This window comes from Macaca nemestrina, chromosome 8 (genome assembly GCF_043159975.1).
Source record: "Macaca nemestrina isolate mMacNem1 chromosome 8, mMacNem.hap1, whole genome shotgun sequence".
In the NCBI taxonomy this organism is placed as follows: Eukaryota; Metazoa; Chordata; class Mammalia; order Primates; family Cercopithecidae; genus Macaca; species Macaca nemestrina.
The window spans coordinates 152,459,608-152,470,428 of NC_092132.1; the positions used below are offsets into that span (position 1 = coordinate 152,459,608).

General features: G+C 57.6%; 1 protein-coding gene across 2 annotated transcripts in view; it reads right to left on the minus strand.

Annotated features, from left to right (window-relative positions):
- The window catches only part of LOC105491895 (Rho guanine nucleotide exchange factor 10), a 146,960-nt gene extending 137,181 nt beyond the window's left edge, over positions 1-9,779 (minus strand). The window contains exon 1 of one of the 2 annotated variants that reach the window (XM_011758600.3): positions 9,754-9,779. The gene's annotated coding sequence lies outside the window, so the exon portion shown is untranslated. Of the gene's footprint in view, positions 1-9,339; positions 9,469-9,753 lie in introns of those variants that run through there. The other variant, XM_011758601.3, reaches the window with a different exon arrangement.
- Between the last annotated feature and the right edge of the window lie 1,042 nt (positions 9,780-10,821).

The window sequence follows — 10,821 nt, forward strand, 5'->3', positions numbered from 1 at the left end:
GAAACGTAAAAGGATGCAAAGTCTACAGCGGGAGTCCTTCTGGAACGTTATGGTTAACTCAACCAAACGCCACAGCAAGCCAAACACGCCAGCCCTTTCTACCCAATGTCTCCAGAGGCCTGTGAGGAGACAAAGGGGATGGACGGACGGACAGGCGGAGTGAAGGAGGGAGGAAAGAGCTTCTTCTCTAAGACTCGGGAGAACGCCGCTGTCCTGGGTTTGTGTTTTGTGACCACCTGGATTTGGCCTCAGAGCACAGCTGTGACCGAGTCTCAGGGCGCGTGGCACCCAGCAGCTCCTCTCCCCAGGGTCCTCCCTGGGCCCGTGTCTCCGCCTCCGCCACCTTCTCACCATCACGGTCTGCTCACCTCAGACTGAGACTGTCCCCATAGGACCTTCTCCCGCCGCCGCACGTTCCCAGAAGAGGGAAAAAAAGTGAAAAGAGAAGCAAATGCCTTCAGTTTCACAAGGGCTTTATAAAACGGTCAGTCACGAGCTCCTAACCGGGTCAGAATCAGCCCGTCCGGGCCCAGAGCACGTGTGCCCCTCTCTGCGCCACACACTGGGGAGGGGACGAGCAGCCCCGGACCTGCCGCCGCAGTGTCCACTCATCTGGCCAGAGCTGCCCGCGCCGTGAGAGTCCACCCCGATGGGCAAGGGGGGCGTCCAGACAGCTGCGTGCCCCAGGCCTCTGCAGTCGCTGCTGGCAGCCCAGCCCTGGTTACCCTTCCCCAGGGGGGCTGAAGATGCGTGTGTCCGCTTGTCTCCCCTTCTCTAGTGCCCCTAAGCAGAAGTGGTCATTGGGGGGCCCCCAGCAGCCCCGACACGGCTCCCCACCAACGCTGTGTGCCGTGCACTTGGGGAGGGGTCATCATCGCAGTGGAGGCTGAGGTGCACGGTGCCAGCCACAACTCCCTCCCAAGGAAGCAGCCCGGGGAGCTGGGGACGGGGTCAGCAGCCAGGAGGGCCTCCTAAAGAAGGCGGTGGGGCCAGGATCTGCGGGAAAGGAGGCTGCTCACTGGAAAGGGTTCCAGAAGCAAGCCGGGCTGGGCATGGGAGCAGCAGCGGCCTGGGGACTGCCTGGGGCCTGGCGTGGATCGGGGGCTGACTCGGGGCTAGGAAGAGACCAGAGAGCACGGCGGGCATCCCGGGGGGGGAATCCCATTGAGGGGCTCGAAGGCGGTAACGGCGCCAAGGAGGAGCGAGGGGCAGCCGTGAGGGCCATGGTTGGGGTGGACGTAGCAGCAGTGGCTGAAGACCCTGGACTGTAGCCTGCCTCTGTCTCTGACTCTATCTGCCTCTGTCTCTGCCTCTGTCTCTGCCTCTGTCTCTGTCTCTCTCTGTCTCTGCCTCTGTCTCTGTCTCTTTCTGCCTCTGCCTGTCTCTCTCTGCCTCTGTCTCTGTCTCTCTCTGCCTCTGTCTCTGTGTCTCTGCCTCTCTCTCTGCCTCTCTCTCTGTGTCTCTCTGCCTCTGTCTCTGTCTCTCTCTGCCTCTGCCTGTCTCTGCCTCTGTCTCTGTGTCTCTCTGCCTCTGTCTCTGTGTCTCTCTGCCTCTGCCTGTCTCTGCCTCTGCCTGTCTCTGCCTCTGCCTGTCTCTGCCTCTGCCTGTCTCTCTGTCCACAGCAGGGCGGTTGCACATGACCCTCGACACAGCCTTGGACACAACGCGCCCCCCGCCCCGCGACCCCTCCGGGCATCTGCGGACGCTCCGCCCCTCGGAGCCCTTGGGAGACTCGTGTGGAACACAGCGGTGACTTGACCACAGCTGCCCCTCAGGCACCAGCAGAGCAGGGGCCACAGGACCCCCTGCGTGGACTAAACCACCCTCGACCATCGCCGCACCTCCAGCCCCACAGCCGGGAGGAAGCACCGCATTCCACAGACTCCTGTCCCCACACGCAGTCCTGGCCCGGCCCGGCCACAGGCTCAGGCACCACCCTCCCCTCCTCCCCGCTTGCTGGTTCCCACAGGCAGCTGCGGGAAGGGCGCCCGTCCAACTCCATCCGGCCATGCGCCATCCTCCAGGGCTCTCCTGACCCAGGGCCACAGCCCCATAGGACCCCATGGTGAGAAGGAGAAAAAGTCGCCTGTCATCGATATGAAAGTCAACACCCTGAAAAGTGACTCCGTCAGGAGCACCCTGTACAGGTGCCCAGGAGCAAGCAGTGCACGACCCACACAGCAGTACATGATCCGCAGCACAGGGCTCCGCAATCCCAGCAGCACGGAGCGGCCTTCACGTCCCAAGTCGGTCACCACTCACTGTGCATGGTCCCTCCACGGCTGCCACTGTCCCTCCACAGCCGTCACACCGTCCCTCCACAGCTGCCACTGTCCCTCCACAAATGTCACACTGTCCCTCCACAGCTGCCACTGTCCCTCTGCGGCCGTCACACCGTCCCTCCACAAATGTCACACCGTCCCTCCACAAATGTCACATTGTCCCTCCACAAATGTCACACCATCCCTCCACGGCTGCCACTGTCCCTCCGTGGTCATCACACTGTCCCTCCACAAATGTCACACCGTCCCTCCATGGCTGCCACTGTCCCTCCACAAATGTAACACCGTCCCTCCACAGCTGCCACTGTCCCTCCACAAATGTCACAATGTCCCTCCACAGCTGCCACTGTCCCTCCACAAATGTCACACTGTCCCTCCACAGCTGCCACTGACCCTCCACAAATGTCACACTGTCCCTCCACAGCTGCCACTGTCCCTCCACGGCCGTCACACCGTCCCTCCACGGCTGCCACTGTCCCTCCATGGCCGTCACACCATCTCTCCACAAATGTCACACCGTCCCTCCACAAATGTCACACCGTCCCTCCACAGCTGCCACTGTCCCTCCACAGCCGTCACACTGTCCCTCCATGGCTGCCACTGTCCCTCCGTGGCTGTCACACCGTCCCTCCACAGATGTCACACTGTCCTTCCACAGCCACCACACACTGCCCCTCCATGGATGTCCATCACCCTGTCTGCTACAGCTGTTGCGTGGCCCCTCCGTGGCTCTCCCACACTGTCCCTCCATGGGTCTGGCCTGTGGCCTTTCCAGACACTCTGACACGTGGAGCCTCCAAGGCTTCTTCCCACGTGGTTATCCGCTGACCTGGTGTTCACCAGTCCCCTCTCGCCTTGGGCCCTCCAGCCCTGGCCGACCTGCTGTTCCCGGACGTGCTTGGGCGGCCGCCTCAGGGCCACGCTGTCGCTGTTCCTCCCACTGCGAATGGGTTTCCGTGGACGTGGGCTCAACTCATCTCTCGGCTCCATTGGCATTTCAGGCAATAACCCCATTCTCTTGGCGCCTCGCCTGCCATGGCTCCCGTTCAATCGCAAATCCCTCCTCTCCGCACCTTGTAGCCCCGTGTATTATTTCTCCTTATTTCTCCACAGCTTTTCATAATGTTACTTTACTTTTTAAATCATCTTTCCTAAACACAAGGATGCCAGCCCCCCAGGGCAAGCACATGGCCTCTGAGGTCCACGCCCTGTCTTGGGGTGTGAGAGCACTTAGCACTTAGCACGGGGCAGTATTCACAAAACACGTCTCTTAATAGGCCATTTCCAGATTTGTTGGTGCTTGTCGTATGGCCACAGGTAGATTTTCCTCATGTGTAAAAGGTTGTTTCTTTTTATAGAATGTATATTTTAAGTACAAAAACTTGATTTGAAAACACATAAGCACAAAAGCGCACTAAATCTAAGCCAACAGAGAAAGGCCTCGAGGGACCAAGAAGGTGCTTGCAGGTTTTTGCACAGCCCCCAGAAGCTCCTGGCAGCCTGGATGCTGGACAGAAGCCACACCCAGGAGCCAAGTGCCCACCAAGGACAGCTGCCTAAGCCCCACGGGAAATGAGCCGCCTGCCACGCATGCCTGCAGAATGCACTGGAAATCTCCCGGGATTACAGGTGCACGCACACGGCCTCCCTCCCTTGCCCTCGCCTGATACTCCTCTTGTCACCAGGAGTCCTTGCCCTCTGGGGCCGTCTGCTGCTGCAGACAGAACAGAGCAGGGAAGCGGCTCTTTATAGCAAGTGGGCGCTGCCTCCAAACTCCAGCCCTCTGACTGTTGGCAGAGATCACTTTGGAGCCTGCACACTGGAAAACATAACCTTCTCCTTCTTGCTACCACTACGCTATGACTTGCTCCCCAGATATTTTCATCAGCTGGCAAAAGGCTGCACCTTTCATTCCTTCCTATTAAATCATGGAGAAATGTGCATATCTAAACGCCGTTCCAGGAGCAGGGTGCCTGCCGCCGTCCCAGCAGCCTCCACGGGCCTCGCTGTGCGTTCTTCCCCCACGGAGCCTGGATTTGGGACCATGAGTGGAGCGCTGCACCGCTGTGCAGCCCTTGGCACCTGTGAGCGCTAGTTTAGACTTCTGCTGCCGCTGAAAAGTGACCTATTCTACGTAACACAGGACAAGAGCTTCCAAAGAAAGGATTCTCTTCAACCCTGCTCTGTGAGAAGTGCCTCTGCTGGCTGAGTGCACAGAGAATGGCCCACACAAATGACGTGAAGCCACGAAGCCGCGGCTTCCAGGGAGGCACAGACGGCAGCTGGACGTGGATCAGGGCCTCTCGTGTGGGCTGCTTCCCACGGACCTGCTGAGCCAAGCGCCTGAGCACAAAGCATGAGTCGACTTTCTTTTCCTTATCACTCCTGCAGCAAGCGGGCTGGCCAGGGTCAGGGGCTGGCTCCAGCCCTCAGCGGACCTCCAGCGGGCCCGGCCCACACAGGGCAACCACCCACAGGCCCAGCCTTACAGCATCCCACTGGTCCAACGCCGCGGACCCAGCCAGGCTCAGACCTGCACGCACAATGAGGAGGACCCAGCACATTCCTTCTGTCGTAGCTCAGCGCTTCTCACACAAAACAGACCAAGCTTCTGAACCAGGAGTGTCATTAACGCTGGAGCTCCCTGGGTTGTGTCTACGCGGCCCACGCAGGTATCCTATCGGGACGACCCAGCTCAGGCCGGACGTGAGCTACTGTGGAGGCAGGGAGCGCTCAGCCTTGCCGGGATGGCTGCCGCCCCCGCAAGGTGTGCTGGAGGCCCCGCCGCCTGCTTCCTCTCCAACGCTCAAGGCCTTCCAGCCTCCGTCCGCTCAGATATGCACTGAATACCACGTTAGCTTATGTAATGCTCTTTGGACTCACTTTTCTCATGCTCCTTACAGAAAATCAGAAAATGCACTGAAATCACTGCTTTATTTTCCTTTCAGAAGAAAAAACAAATAAGCGAACAATAGAATAAAACAGTAAGTGTGCATGCCACCGTTTATCACAATGTAATTCCTTGGCCTTTCATGTGTAGTCCACTCTTAATCACCCACCTCCGTAAGAGAGGACAAAAGTTCAAAATTCACTTTGAACACTTTGAAGTTTTCCTTTGGTATTTATATTCCAAAGTAAATGTCCACACTGCTTTTCTACAACATAATGATAGTGACCACATCCAAGTGTAAGGGTCTGTCCCCCACAGCTGGACAAGCCACAGGCACAAAACGGAACAAAGACCATGACCTCAGCACGGAAGCAACCGATCCGACTTGCAGGAGCCTGACTCGCCCTGACTCACCGCGTGCTGAAAAGGCTCAGCTGTCTGTAGTTGTCAGTGGAAACAGAGTGTTGAGGTATCAGAACCAATTCCTTCTGTGTTCTTCATTAAAGCCCCATGGTGAGTTCCCAGGGACGGACAGTCAGTAAGATACTGGAACCTGGAATGGCCAAACTGGTAACCAGCGCCTCTGCCAATGCTGATGTAGCCAGGCCTATTCTGCGCAGACAGCCACGCATCTCTGCACGCGCCTGTAACAACCTGCTTGCTTCCCCATCGCTCCCTCACAGGGGCCCCCGCACCAGTCGCAGCTCTGGACACTGTGTTTTACTTTACAAAGTTATTTCCCCTATCAGAAGGTGACCCACAGAAGAGAAAAACTTTGAACCCAAAACATTTTTATAACATTTTACATCTTTTTCACATCATTTAACAAAAATATGAAACATCAACAACCCCCAGATAGCACTTTCTACTGGCAGGCCTACTTGACTCCAACGATACAACAAAAAGCAGGAAATGGCAATGATGGAAGGACAGGAATCATCCAAGATTAAAAATGATCATTTTGACTGGGCACGCGGTGGCTCATGCCTGTAATCCCAGCACTTTGGGAGGCCGAGGCGGGTGGGTCACATGAGTTCAGGAGTTCAAGACCAGCCTGACCAACATGGCAAAACCCCATCTCTACTAAAAATACAAAAATTAGCCAGGCATGGTGGTGGGTGCCTATAATCCCAGCTACTCGGGAGGCTGAGGCAGGAGAATCGCTTGAACCTGGGAGGCAAAGACTGCAGCAAGCCGAGATCCCTCCACTGCACTCCAGCCTGGGCAGCAGAGCGAGACTCCATTAAAAAAGAAAAAATCATTTTGTGATCAAAATTTTGAAAACTCACAGAAAACAAACAAACAGAACCAAAACCAAATGTCCAAGCCTGGCAACTATGAACAGGACGAAGCAGAGTACGGTGGCAGACGTAGCAGAAGTGTGCGTGTGTCAAGGTGGGGGCTGGTGGCAGGGCACTCTCCCAGGGCTCCTTTGCCACACCTATCCTTACAGGTAGCTCTGCCCCTCCCCAGATGAACCTGGGGCTGTGGCCCTGTCTGCAACCCAGGCAAGGCCCCCTCCTGGTTACCTGCCTCTGCTCTCCCCGCCTCTCAGACCCTTGACAGCCCCGGGCCTGGCCCACCCACTTCCACTGCAGATCTCCCAGAATCTTCCAAAATTACACTCCCAGAAAGCCTGGTTAAGGGAGGGAGCTGAAATTCTCCCTCATGAACGACTAACAGCTATGCTTCCTTTCTCTCTTATTTCATGCCACTTATCTTTCTATCCAGGGAAACTATAAACAACGCACGCATGAAACACAGATTCTCTGAGCATCTCCAGATACGAGCTGTTCTTTGTATGCTTCCTGCCACGCACTGTGCAGTAAAGAATGACCGGCCCTACACCAGCACTTTCTTACATCTCGCTATGACCGTTTTCACGTCGCTTACAGAATACAACTGTCATTAGCGCATTTCCAGCTTGCTCTAATTTACGCCAAACATACTTCGTTTAAGAAGCACTTCCCCATACGATGCCTTCTAGCAACCTCGTAAGCACCCTCAAGCTCCGTGAGAAGCCTGGACCCACAGTGTCAGGGAAAAGCTTCCCCACCTCAACCCAGGTCTCTAACTCCACACCCTCCACACCCCCCAATGCCTCCATCTACAACTCACACACACACACACACACACGCACACACAAACGCGCACACACACGCACACACACTCGCGCACACACACGCAAACACATGCACACACACACAAACGCACGCACACACACACATACACAAACACACGCACACACACACACACACTCGCACACACACGCACACAAACACATGCACACCCACACAAACGCATGCACAAACACACATACACAAATACACACGCACACACATGCACACAAGCACATACACACACCCCCACATGTACATACACAAACTGCAGAGGAAAGGCAGCACACCAAAGCACCCAGAAGACAAATGTGGTTACATCTGGAAGTCAAGCATCAACTTTTAAAAACATAAAAAGCTATTTTGAATAACTTTTAACTTTACTTCACCCCCAACTGTCTACAACTAATGAATTACAAATAGCACCTTATACAAATGACTTTTCTTACTGCTGAGAAATCCGGAAGTCTTAACTGACTATGAAAATTTACAGCCTCCATAACTGCCGATGCTGGATGCTAAAGACAACAAATAGATGCTGTGTGCGACAGAGAGGAACAAAGTATATTTTTAAAAATACGCCACGTGTAAACCTCAGTCATCATCTCTTTTCTAATAAAAATTATTTTCTACAAAGCAGGTGTTCAAAACACATTATTAATCAGCAGCGGTGACACTGTTCCTCCTCGCAGCATTCCACCTATATAGCAGCAGTGAAATTGTTCCTCCTCGATTCCACCTATATGGAAATTAAGTCACTGCTGCACAGAATCTAGAATACAGACCAGACCGTACTCAGGTTATGGTTAACCAGAGAAAAGAATTAAAACCCATCGCATCTTGAGTCAATGAGAATTTTTACCTGTAGCAAAAGTTAGTGACTGGAATCAGTATTAGACGGCAGCAAGTTCCTCCACCGCTGCCTGGGAACGTGACCTCCTGGCCACAGTCTGGAGGGTTACTCAGACTTCACCTTCAGTGCCCAGGGGCCCATGGAGGGGGAGTGGGACCAGGACAGGTGGGCAAGGTGCCTGCGGACCTAGGGCAGCTTTCCTCAGAATCTACCTTGGTTTCTTGGGCACCAGCAGGCTGTAGGGTGCAGGGGAACAGGTGGAAAGTGGGGGGACAGCTGGTGTGCGGGGGACAGCTGGGGTGCAGGGTAAATAGGTGGGGTGTGGGGGAACAGGTGAGGTGCAGTGGGACAGGTGGGGTGCAAGGTGAACAGGTGGGGTATGACGGAACAGGTAGGGTGCAGGGGAACAGGTGGGGTGCAGGGGAATAGGTGGGTATGGGGGATCAGGTGGGGTGCAGGGGGAACAGGTGGGGTATCTGGGATCAGGTGAGGTATGGGGGATCAGGTGGGGTATGGGGGATCAGGTGGGGTGGCAGGGAGACAGGCAGGATGAACAGGTGGGGTGCAGAGACAGGTGAGGTACAGGGAGACAGGTGGGGTGCAAGAATAGCTGGGGTATGGGGAACAGATGGGGTGCAGGATGAACAGGTGGGGTGCAGGGGGACAGGTGAGGTACAGGGGAAACGGGTGGGGTGCAGGGGGACAGATGGGGTGCAGGGGGACAGGTGAGGTGCGGGGGGACAGGTGGGATGTGGGGGACAGGTGGGGTGCAGGTGGAAAGGTGGGGTACAGGGGGAACAGGTGGGGTGTGAGGGGACAGGTGGGGTGCAGGGGGACAAGTGGGGTTCAGGGAGACAGGTGGGGTGTGGGGAGACAGGTGGGGTACAGGATAAACAGGTAGGGTGCAGGGGGACAGGTGGGGTTCAGGGGGACGGGGGGGTGTGGGGAGACAGGTGGGGTGCAGGATAAACAGGTAGGGTGCAGGGGGACAGGTGGGGTTCAGGGGGACAGGTGGGGTGTGGGGGGACAGGTGGGGTGCAGGATAAACAGGTAGGGTGCAGGGGGACAGGTGGGGTGCGGGGGGACAGCTGGGATGCGGGTAGCTGGTAGGGTGCAGAGTGAACAGGGGGTGCTGAGGGACAGGTGGGGTACACGGGGACAGGTGGGGTGCGGGGGAAAGACGCCGGCTTTCCTTACACCGGTCCTTCTCTCCATCCTGAGGCGGACCGCGTTCTTCTCCTTTACCGGAAAATCTAAGTTACTGCACGACCCCCAGGCGCAGCCCGCTCGACCCTCCGGCTCCTTCGACTCTCCGGCTCCTTCAGCCGATTGGGGTTCGCTCCTGACCCTGGGGCCGGGGGTCCCTGCTGCCAGTCCCTGCTCCCCCCGCCCAGGCCCGCGCCGTCATCCTGCGGGGCCGGGGGCGCCGCGGAAGGGGGAGCTGCTGGGGGGGGTCTCGACCCCTTCCCTGAAACGTCTGCGCAGGGGGTCGGGGGCGCCGCCACCTCGGGGTGGGACCCAGCGTCTTCGGGGGAGCCGGGCAGAAGTGCAACTCTCCAAGGAAACCAGAAGCCCGCGAGGGGACCCACGGTCCGCGGGGCTCACACTCACCTCGGCGGCCAGGACGCGGCCTGCAGTCCCCTGCTGTCCCCCGGCGTCCCCCGCGTCCCCCGCGTCCCCCACGACCCCTTCCGTCCCGGACCGCGCGCCCGCCGGCTACAGGGATGCGCCCGGCCCCGCCCGCCCGGACAGCCGGCTCCACCCACCGCGCTGTCATTGGCGGGCCCAGACCGTCCCGGGCGCCCATTGGCCGCGGCACCTGCCGGTTTCTCGGCAGCGCCCTGCCCTCGCGCCCGCGCATTCCTTCGAGGCCACGTGGCCGCCCGCGCCCCCTCCCGCGGCCCAACGCCCCGCCCGGGCTGCGCACGCGTGGGAGGGGGCGCGCGGCAGAGGCTCCAGCCCCCGGATCATCGCCTGCCCCGCGGACCCCGGGCCGCGCGCACTTGGGGAGGGGGCGCTGGGCAGACCCTGTGCCCTCCCCGCCCCCAGCATCTGGACCCTCCCCGCAAAGCCTGCTCCGGGTTCAGATCTGCCCCCCTTGGGGAGGGGGCTCCAGGCTGACCCTAACCCTCTCCCAGAGCATCGCCCCTCTCTGCCGACCCCCACGGGCTGAGCTCACTTGCAGGAGGGGACGCCGGGCAGACCCTCCCCCTCCCCCCAGAACATCGCCCCTCCCTGCGGACACCCCGAGGTGCGCCCACGCGAGGAGGGGGCGTCGGGACCCCACCCGACCCGCCCCTTGAGACCCAGTCCCTCAGTCCGCAGCTGGCCCTGCCCACAGGGCGTTCCGGGTCTTCCGCGCCAGCTGCCCTGGACCAGCCAAGCCTTGGGCGTTTGGAAATGCAATGACTTCAGCCACGTTTCCGAGGCAGTTTTTGAAGCTTGCTTCTTGCCAGGAAGCGCTCGTTTTTCCCGGGACCTTTCCAGCGAATGAGTTATTGGAATTGTTTACTTTGAGCAATTATTTATCTTATACTTTTAAAAAGGAAACAAATTATCGTTATAATTACTATTAAAGAAAAAAAAAAACCAGAAACAAAGATATTTTTAACCAAAATAACTGAAGGATGTTATCTGTTACCTGGTCAGCACATTTAACACGTGTGTTCTCAGATGCTA